This window comes from Neolamprologus brichardi, chromosome 7 (assembly GCF_056152115.1).
Source record: "Neolamprologus brichardi isolate AB-2024 chromosome 7, ASM5615211v1, whole genome shotgun sequence".
NCBI lineage: Eukaryota > Metazoa > Chordata > Actinopteri > Cichliformes > Cichlidae > Neolamprologus > Neolamprologus brichardi.
The window spans coordinates 56,742,179-56,754,033 of NC_142110.1; positions in this window are offsets into that span (position 1 = coordinate 56,742,179).

Below are 11,855 nucleotides of genomic sequence, written 5' to 3' on the forward strand. Positions count from 1 at the left end.
CCCCTACCATCTGTCTTAAGTATGAGTGTCAGACATGTTAAAATCCAGTGGCACCAAGGCATTACAATAACGTGATTAATTAAGTGAAAGAAATTCCTATACAATCCCACCCTTTGATTCTTAAATCAAGAATCACATTAATACCAGAATTTCTTTCCTGATATTCTGTATATCACATCAACATTATTGTACACTTAAAGGAGTTTCACACTGTGTATCCTCACTTCACTGTTCTGTTCTGTTCTCCCACCACCCTTTGTTCATCTTTAATCTTCCCCACAATCTAAGCTCTCACATGCAAATGGAAACAACAATGATACAGAGGAAAGGTCTTCTCCAGAGTGTCAAAGTACAAAGTGAAACAGCATTAGGTGGTCATTCTCTGTCACAGTTATGGCTCCTGGTGTCTGTGCCGTTTACAGAGTCATAATTCCAACGCTGATCTTCCTTGCGCTGTCACTTTTGGAACTTGGCACGCTCTCTCCATCCCTCGATTTCTGCGGCTGTAGATTTAAGGCAGAGCACGTCGTACACCTTAGTTGTCTTCCTCAATGTCAACGGCAAAACTCTTTCATTTTATTTTAAGATTTTGCTGTTCAAAATCTCCTCGTGATAATCCTTTGGAAGCCCAGTGGTGCAGCCCACTGTCGTTTGTCAGTTGTCCTGGAGATGGTTCCTGCTCCTCAATGGTCCTCTTGAAGCGTTCTCTCCCAGTCATGGTCTGCATCTGCGCCTCAGTCAATCCTTCCATATCCCTCATGTCACGGTTCCTGCAATTTAAAAATGAAAATTTCCCCGGAAAACCCTCTTTTGCCCCATGTCAGCTTATCACAATTGGACATGCACAATAAAGTTATGCATTGTCTCTTAAAAATTCCCAGGGCTTCTCCCCTAGAGTAGCTTCACTCCAGGCCCTGTTGTAAGAAAAAACATTAGCCAGTGGTGTGTCCTGCTGTAAATCATGTGATTAGATCATATGATTAACCCTTTGCTGTGGAAAAAGTGATATAGATGTTAGCGCAGCACATCTGTATGAACACTTTCTCAATGTGACCTCTGTACTGTAAACAATACAAGGTCATGAATAACACACCGCTGGTAAATTCACAAAGACACAGAAAGTGGCAATTAAAAGGTTAAGTCAGCATGGCCCAAAAGCCCATGCAACCCAGAATGTTGCTGTCATCTTTCTGCTCCTGTAAAAAGAAACATACATACATCCACCCTTTTGTCACTCTGGGTGGAGGTGCAATCTTGCATAGTCAGTCCCCACAGTCAGTCCCCATTTTTTATTTGCTGACAGTAGAACCTCTCGTGACGCAATAAGTTTCTACTGCCAGCAATGACGTCATTTCAAAAAAGGAAAAAAAAGAATTTAGACTGGATTACCTCGCTGAATCCTTTTTGACAGGGACTTGTTTTCTGATTGTCCCAAATAAGTGGCTTTCTCCCGAGCCCATTTTAATTTTGGAGAAACTCACTTGCGATTGTTCAACATGTTGTGTAGCGCTTTCAATTCCAATCTTGCAGGCCTGCTTGAAAAAGAGAAAATTGCCAAACAAAAAAATCTCAGTGCATTGTTAAAATCCAAAAATATGAAGGCCTCTTTTTAGAAGTTGTCTAAGCGTACTCTCTTAGAATGATGAAAAAACAAAACTAATTGGCAGGTTCAAAGTGGTTCCAAAAGAAAATGCATCAGTAAATCTCCAAAACCTTCATCCACCAGTCACACACCTCACACAACAGCAATATTCTATCAGATAATGAGTTTTGTTTTCCCCCATGTACCCAGATGTGTGTCATGATAAGACCTCCCCCACACATCAGAAACAAGAAACTCAAGAATATATTAGTCTCCACTCATTTGACCCCCCCCCCCCCGCAGCATTCTGCTCACCCCTGCAATGATTCAATCATCCTTCCCCAAAAATAATACCAGTTCACTAGTCTATGTATCACTTCTTAACCTACTAAGTGAACCGGACAAGGTGACGGTAACAGAAATGCATGCTTAAAATGCTATTTGGTCTTCATGAGCTTCATTGCATGTGTGTATGTGTTAGTAGGATTAATGCATTTTTCTGTTTGTGTAATTTTTGTGTACCTCTCCTCTTTGCGGTGCTCCAGACACTTTTCAATTCTCCACGCAAGGCAGTCGTTTTTTCCTTCCCAGTTTCCTAAACCCAAATTTCATTCCCACACTACAACAGCCTTCCTCCATGTTGTCCCCTTCTTCTTCGACTGTGGTCTCATCTCATCTCTCCCCCTTGCAGTAGTCCAGTGAGAGTCAGTTGTCTTTCAGCTTTGTCCTGTGTTTTCCACTGTCTCATTTTGCCATTTTTGGCAAGTGGCAAATGTCCAACTCAAGCAGTCTTTTCAAAGTCCATTCACACACAGTGAAGGTGCAGCTCCTCTCTTTTTTTCCCCCTTGTTTTTATTCCCCATTTTCAACATTTTTAACCCCATTTTTCACTGTTTTTTTGTTTGTTTGTTTTTTAAATAAACACACACACACACACACACCTCAACTTTTTCCACACAACCATTCTCTGCAATCTTACACACCACACATTTACCCAATTCTTACCATACAGTCACGCATTGAGTTTTGTCTCTGGCCGCCTGGTGGAAGGCCTGCCGCTTTACTGGATCCAGCTTCTCATTACTACACGAGGCGTCCCCCATGAGGTTCCTTGCCTTCTACGGACCAAGGAACAAACACCGCCACTCTGCGCACTGTAGTACGCAGAAATGGACTCCGACAGTGTACCCGAACCGCTGTCCCTGTGACGTACTTGGACTGAACACAGGTCTGGGTCGGCTTCTCCCCAACAGCGCACTCGAGCCAATGTCCTTGTGATGGACCGTACCCAACACAAGCCTGGGGCCTCAAACCGCCAGGATTTTCCCTGACAGTGTACCCGAGTCGCTGTCCCTGTGACGTACTTGGACTGAACACAGGTCTGGGCCAGCTTCTCCCCAACAGCGCACTCGAGCCAATGTCCTTGTGATGGACCGTACCCAACACAAGCCTGGGGCCTCAAACCAACAGGATTTTTCCTCCGGAGACACAAACTCCGGAGTCAGCCAGCGTTCCCCCCCTCGGCCAGACGAAAAACTCTCCATGACTGTATACAAGTTAGCTACAACTCACCCATCTGCAGAGATCCCCTCAAAATGGTCTCGGTGGTGACTGAAACACACGGCTCCGTGACTCCTCCATTTCCTTTGCTTCCACAGCTGGTAGGACAAAGGTACCTTTTCCCTCAGGGGTGATCAGCCCGTCCACGGAACCATTGTTCAGCGACCACACAGACCATCCCATCCTCGTCGCCATTTTGTTGTGGAAGTTTTCCACTTAAATAAAGCCTGCAGACGAGCGGTGAGCGGTAGCTAACATTCTTTAATCAACGCACACAAAGAACAGACAACCAAGCTTGATGAAGTCCCTGCATGACCGCGGGACAGACGGTCAGGAGAGTCTCACTGAGCCTAGCATGGCTCTCAGTTAAATACCTTCTCCAGGTTCAAAGGCAGTACACAGCTGTTTCACACCTTAAGGTTCACACTCCCTTGCTACTTCCCAGAGTCCTCGAGAGACAAAAGACTGGTCCTCTGGAGTTCCTGTTTCCCCCAACATCCTTACTACACCCCCTACCATCTGTCTTAAGTATGAGTGTCAGACATGTTAAAATCCAGTGGCACCAAGGCATTACAATAACGTGATTAATACCTAAGTGAAAGAAATTCCTATACACCCTCTTGTAGACCAGGTATTCAAGTCAAAGATGTACCCGAAAAGTGGAATATGCCATCTCCTTAACTTGTCTTATACAGGTGTAATAGCATATCAGAAAGATTAATTCCTCCCATATGCTAATTATATACAGTGATGAGTGATGGGTATGGAATGGTGATCTTTGCATTGGACTCTTTGCTCCACCGTTTGACCAATGAAAGAAGCATGAACCCACAGGCATTCTTTAGGAGGTTGACACATTTCATTGCACTCAGACCTTCATCAGACCTGTAATAACAGGCTCCATGGCCCTCCTTCATCAGGTCTTTGTCTGCCATCAGGGGAGCTCTACCGGTGCAGTTTGGTCATACAGTACCAATGCATCTGACACCCAAGGAGGTGTGCAAGCAGAAACTTGTGAAGAGCTGAGGTTCTTTTATGGGTTTGCATAGTGTTTTTTTACAACTTTGGCCCCTTAGAGGTAGCTTCTGTTCCTTTTCACTCAGGGGAGCATTGAAGAATGTAGATCCCCCTTTATACAGCAGCAAGTCATGGATGATGCCAGATGAACTTGCTTGGCAGAACAATTTAAAGCCCCACTCATCTGGTTTGTTGGCAATATATTGGTGGTTAGTGCCAGCCCTTGTGGCTTCATATGAAACCATGACCTCAAACACACTGTGGTTGAAGGTGGATGGTATCATGAGTATCATGCCACAGGACCATGTGATTTTTAACCATATAATTGTTTAGCGTCCATATAGTACTTGTTCAATATGCTTAGTAATATTAATTTACCAGCTACTATAATTTGGTTAAAATGTAATCAGTTGCGATATTTGTGATTTCCACGTGTTATTCTTGATTTTTACAATATTTACTAATATTAACTCAGAAAGTTACAAAAATGACTTACTGAGGAAATTATTTCAGCACATTCTTGCTGTGCTAACACTTAATGTGATTTATCAATAGCAATGGACAAACAAAATGGGTCTAGTGGTCTGTTTTTATGGCAAATAATCAATTTTAATAACATGTGGGTTATGTTAGCATTAGCACCATAAAGGGACAAATCAGCCGTTTGGTTGACCAAGTCAACTGACACATCTGTTTAGTAAGTCCTCTAACACTATCATATATCAAAAAATTATATCTTCCTACCTTAGTTTAATCAAAAACACTCAAAATATGTTGGATGGTTTTTTGTTTCTGACTTCCTGGTTGGGAGAGGTATAAGAAGAGGCAACAGTGTCCATTCACAGTGCCTTCTGGTGGATTTTTTTGGCATTACAGATGTAAACCAATTGGTAGAAAAGACTCAACAAGGTAGGTCAATTTCAGTGAAAGCCTCTGTTGTGGCTCCTCCAACCTATGGCCGCGGCAGGCTAAACATGAGGACACAGATGACGCGCAACAATAAACGCATAAAATACACTTCTGTACCATTTGCTCCTTTTATTCCACATGAAACTGTCTAATATATAAATCAGCACATGGGATTAACTATTAAACAAATGCACAGATTGCACAAACAAATAACTGCAACTCACCAATAACTGCACTAATTACAATGCCAACTTACAATTTGGCCTATGGCATCAATTAGTGCACAAATATACAAAAACCATCAAGTTCCAGTTAAAATACATCAAAATAATTCAAGCTGCGCTCAACAGAAAGTTTTGCCTCATGCTCACCCTACCTTTCTGCTCATCAACATCAGGTGCTGTGAACAGGTGAGTGCAACCACATTTATCATCTACCACACCCATGAGACATGCCCCACACCCGTGCACCAATACAGTGAGTCCATTTAAACCAACCCACTTAGTCAAAAAGGGAACAACTCATATGGCTCCTACATACCGGCCCCTAATTATTTTAGAGCAATAATTACATCATACTTACCATGTAGGAGACATATTGAGAAACATGATCTATCCTTTATCAAACATTCAAAGATACAATTTTAATTCAAAATAAACAAATATACATTAATACAAATAGACATTTGAAAAAGTCAATCTTTATGACTCTTCTGCTTCCTGTAGAAGACACACTTTAGTGATCGGCCTGTCCAAACAACCAGTCGTGTTTTAACACGAACCTGACATACAAGTCCTTTATCGTCAGAAATTGCTTCCACAATCCTTCCAGTCACCCAAGAGTTACGAGGTGCAGAATCATCGACAACGATAACCCCATCCCCAGGAATGAAGTTCCGTCCGATTCTCTGCCACTTCTGACGCTCTTGAAGCTGGGGCAGGTACTCCTTAACCCAGCGCTTCCAGAACAGGTCAGACATGTACTGTACTTGCCTCCATCGACATCGTCCACATACGTCCCCCTTCTGAAACACTCCTGGTGGTATCAATGGCTTGGTCTTAAGCAGCAACAGATGGTTAGGAGTCAAGGCCTCCAAATCATTAGGATCAGTAGAGGCTTTGGTTATTGGTCTACTGTTCACAATAGCCTCTGCCTCACAAAGAACTGTACAAAGGCCTTCTTCGTCCAAATTCTGCACTTTCAAAATGGAATTTAACACCTTCCTGACAGACCTTATGAGACATTCCCAAACACCGCCATGATGGGAACCAGCAGGAGGATTAAAAATCCACTTTATGCCCGTTTGCAACAGCATCTCATGAATCTGTGCCCGATTCCATCCTTCCACTGCCTCTTTCAACTCACGTTCACCACCCACAAAGTTCACAGAGCACACTTCTTCCAGTGTAACCTCCTGGTCCAGTATTATGTCATTTCCTCTGGTAATATTCCTGTCCCGTTGCTGTCGGTTGCCACCAAATATGAACCCAAAGTCACCAAAGAAGCTGGAGAAGATATCGCTGTGAAAGCTGTGGTGACCCTCTTTGAGCCCGCACTCTCCATACATGTCATACTGTTTCCTTTTCTCCTTATCTGAGAGGACCTCATAGGCTGCCCCAAGTCTGCGAACTTGTCCAGGGCTTGCGGGTCGTCTTGGTTTCTGTCGTGGTGAAACTGCAAAGCCAGCTTTCTGTAGGCCTTCTTGATGTCCCTGATTGATGCACTACTCCTCTTAGCCTTAGGGTAAAACTGAGACTTACCATTCCTCGCCTCTTTTCGGATGGCTGTCGGAGGATCCTGTATATCTCCAAACAATGGGTCACTTGCGATCTTAACTTGCCTTTTGACAAACTCAACATTGCAAAAAAACACTTTACGTTGAAACCTCTCCTGCAGATCGCACACAACATTCCTCCACTTATCCCTGAGCTTATAAGGCAACTTTTTTATAACTGCTTGCATATTAGCAGAGACATCCAACTCATGCAAGGACTCAACGTCTCCCATTGCATTACAACATTGCCTTACTAAAAACCCATATTCCTGCAAAGCCTTCACATCATCAGATTTTATAGGTGGCCATTTACTGACCCTTTCAATGTAGGCAGCAGCAATTTTCAGCGAATTGCCAAAGTTCTCCTGGAGCAAAGATTTAGCTTTAGCATATCCATACTCAGCAGGCATATACTGACAGCTTCTGACCATTTCTCTTGGATGGCCTCTAGTGTATTGCTCGAGAAAATATAAACAATCCTTAGCACTGTGAGCTTGACTCTCCACCATGTGCTCAAAAGCTCTCATAAATGTTTGATATTGGAAAGGATCACCATCAAATAACTGAATGTCACGCCTTGGTAGCAAAAACAGAGACTGCTGCTCAGCCAATAAAGTTGTAATTTCATTTTGTTTCTTCAAAACTGACTAGATGATCATGACCCTCACTACCTTGCGCTGTATGTGTAAGATGTTTTGATTGTGCGTGAGACTGCGACATCATCCGAGGAGTCGAAACTGCACCTGGAAATACTTGATGTAACTTCGTCTTTGACTGTTGCAACGAAACGACCTTAGGCTGAGAAATATTTTTAACCTTGGGCCTCACATCCAATACATGCGCTTGATGATCACTTTCATTAACACCCTGATATGGTCGCTCTGGTAACACAGGTTTGAACGTCGGAGCATTAGGATTTAAAACGCCTAAACGCCCCTGCTCTCGTTCTAAATACAAATTCATTCCATCAGATTCACCATTAACAGCACTTGAGACTCGGGACATTTCAGAAGCTTTTAAAACATTCACCTTTGCTGCTGAAGCTGCTATTTCCGTTTCTAAGTCAAGCAGCTCCTTTCTTTTCTTAAGCTGTATTTCTTGTTCTTCCAAAGCATGCTTTTCTTTCAACAACCTGTCGAACAAGAAGGGCAGCCATGTCAGCCTCTGCCATTATGCATGCTGACAAGGCAGATGAAACCATTGAGCTACTGAGTGATCATTTACTTTTCCTACAATTTTTGTTTCCAACATTAGAGATGCTATCACTTGGATTAACATCATCTATCGCAGCACCTTTACCAACATTCCCGGTGTGCCTAGAAGCACCAGAACCCTTTCCAGCAGGTAATACATCAGAGGAATCAACACCAGGTGGATTTAAATGTGGCAAATCAAGCTCAGACACCAGATTTCTACTCTGAGGGTTTCCCTTTGCATCATGAAGCCATTTCTTTATCTCTTCCATAAACTCAGTATTATGTGCCCGCACACTTATAAACCAAGCAGTTTGTTTTTCTTGCTCTTCTTGAGGAAGCAAAGGAAGCAAGGTTTCATGCAGATGAGTTGTCTCATTAAGCAACACAGACAAATTCTCTAACTGAGCCTGAACAGTGGAAACATTATCTTCAGATTGCTTTAATTCTTTAATAACCTTTATGACATTTTTAATTTTATTAATCTTAGTGTGACGTTCTGTTTGAAGCCTTTCAATCTGATTCTCCAAAGCCTTAGCAGTCGGTTTCGGCTGTCTTTTCTTTCCATCCACATCACCACATTGTATTAATTGGTGTGTCTCCATTTTTCTTCAAAACGTTACAAAATCCAAACGCTGAACTGCACCTATGCCACACAGCTTCATTCCAACACAACTTGATGACATTCCCTTCAATAAACCTTGGACACACACAATTAACAGGAGCAATATCCCCCACTATCTGCCTATTAAACCTAACTAACTCAACCTAGTCTTCCGTACATACTAGCGGTGGGTATTTATGTACCTCCATACCGTCAGCTGTGAGGAAGACAAACTGTCTTAAACACAAACTGCGGCGGTACTCCCAAGCCAATGGCTTCAGCCGCCTGATGCACAATAACTAGAAAGTAAATCAGTACAACGCCTAGCGCAGCTGTACTGCTGAAACCTAACAGGGGAACAAGACTCCTGAAAGAAATCTGTTTTGTGTAGCCAAAGGCTTAATCTAAAAGCTGGGTGGACAAAGGCAACAGCAAACTATAAAACTCTCACTAATAAAACTCATCTATATATAAATAATCCAATAAAACCTACAAACTTTTCTGTTGACAAGTTGTTGCGGCTCCTCCAACCTATGGCCGCGGCAGGCTAAACATGAGGACACAGATGACGCGCAACAATAAACGCATAAAATACACTTCTGTACCATTTGCTCCTTTTATTCCACATGCAACTGTCCAATATATAAATCAGCACATGGGATTAACTATTAAACAAATGCACAGATTGCACAAACAAATAACTGCAACTCACCAATAACTGCACTAATTACAATGCCAACTTACAATTTGGCCTATGGCATCAATTAGTGCACAAATATACAAAAAACATCAAGTTCCAGTTAAAATACATCAAAATAATTCAAGCTGCGCTCAACAGAAAGTTTTGCCTCATGCTCACCCTACCTTTCTGCTCATCAACATCAGGTGCTGTGAACAGGTGAGTGCAACCACATTTATCATCTACCACACCCATGAGACACGCCCCACACCCGTGCACCAATACAGTGAGTCCATTTAAACCAACCCACTTAGTCAAAAAAGGAACAACTCATATGGCTCCTACAGCCTCAGTTATATACAGGGCCTGAAAATGTGCTCTACCAAATGGTTGACTGGAACACTAAAGAGTTAACTCAGTCGACCAACACATCAGATTCACCAGGGAGGATATGAAAAGTGGCAGGTTAGTCGTCTTAGACTGTGAGATTTCCATCAGCAATGGGGGACATTTAAAAGCTGATGTGTACCGTAAACCTACGCATATTTAAGGTTTGACTCTCATCCATCCACTGGAACACAAAGCTGGGTGTCATCAGGATGCTATGATGCTATAACATACAGCGAAAACCATCCCCACAGACACTGCAGCCAGGGAAGCAGAAGAACATCACGTCAAGAAGGCCCTGAGTAAATGTGGTTATCCCAAATGGCCATTGGTCAAAGCTAGGAAGACACCTAGCTCCAGCTTATCCAGGAGAGAATGACAGCTGCTGCCTAAGTGAAAACCCTTAGTGATCCTGTATGTGGTAGGAGTATTGGAACAGTTGAGACACATTTTTTCTAAACACCACATCTCCGTGGCTTTTAAACCCCAAAACACGATGCGCCAAAAATTGGTCCACCCTAAGGATTGGGTCCTCCGACACAAACATAGTAATGTAGTGTACGCTCTTAAGTGCCAGGAGGATTGCCATAATTCATACCAAACCAAACAAGAGAAGAGAAGAAGAGCTAACTTGCCAGGCCAGGACTCCGCAGTCTATTTACACCTACAGGCCAGTGGACACTTTCAATGATGAGGATGTACACATCCTGGACAGGGAGGAACACTGGTTTGAGCAGGGATTCAGGGAGGCCATTTACGTGAAAAGGGAAAGACCATCTCCAAATCGAGTAGGGGACTAAGGGTACATCTTTCACCATCTTACAGTGCAGCCATTCCCCAACTCTCTGTGAATGGTACTCATGGCCATTGATCAGTGGTGGTTGATCAATGGTCATGACAATCTGCATATTAATGATCAAGGAACTGACCTGACAGTCCGTTGTTCTTTTATGCGGCTAGGTTCAGTTATTGTGCAAATGTACTGTTTATAAGGTTGGGGAAAACTGCAGTCAGCGGAGACTGAAGAAGTCAGTAGGATGAGTGACGAAACGTTTCTCCCACTGAAAACGCTACGTCCGGATGATCAGAATCAACCTTTTGGGATGAGTTTATGTTATTGTGTTAAATTGATGCCCGAATGTTACAGTATGTGACTGCTTGGTGGAAAAACAAGAAAAAACTAAATATACAAACAAAAAAGATGAAGCTGCCAAGGAGGGAAAGAGGAAGACAACAGAGAAGATTCATAGATGACGTAGTGAAGAAGGAAATGCGGAAGTTTGGTATGACAGAAGGTGATGAAAGGGTAGTAGAGAGACAGATGATCATTTCCTATCCTCAATCTATGTGGTACCATATTCCAAACTCTTTAATAAGGTCGGGGGGTTCGATTTTCTGCTCAGATGTGATTATGAAATATCTAAGATTCCTCTTAAGTTGTCTAGTTTCTATAAGCAAGCTTTGAATTTTGGGAAACTAATTTTAACCCACAATTTTTCACCTCACAATTCTGTGTTGTGGAATAATAGGGTTATAGTCATCAATAAGAAGTCCTTATTTAAATCAGACTGGTATGATAGCGCTGTATGTTTTGTTGTTGATCTGCTTGATAAAAACGGAAACTTGCTATCTTATGAAGAATTTATTGATAAGTATAAAATAGACATTTCATTTAATAATTATAATAAGGTTTGTAAAGCACTACCCACACTGTTGTTAAATCTTATCGTAAATACTTTAAAGTATTCACTAATAAGAACGTGCTTACCTTCACTGACGATAGGTAATACCTCAATAAAGGACAAACAATTTAATAATAAGTTAATCTCTAATACCTTTAAGCAAATAGTATTCTACAACTACAATGTCAATGTCAGACATGATCTTGATAGCATGTTGAAAGAAAAGTCATTTTCTTTTTACCTAAAATACCCACTTGCGCCTAAAATGAAAGAAACACACTTCAGAATCATATCCGGCATTTATCCAGTTGGAGAACTCCTGTATAAAAGGTTTAATTTTGAGGCCGACTCTTGTGCTTTCTGTTCTTCCGATCCAGAAACACTAGAGCATCTATTTTTCACTTGTCAGTATGTTAATGCTTTTTGGTTTGAAATACACTGTTGGGTTTCACTCCATTTCCAATATAC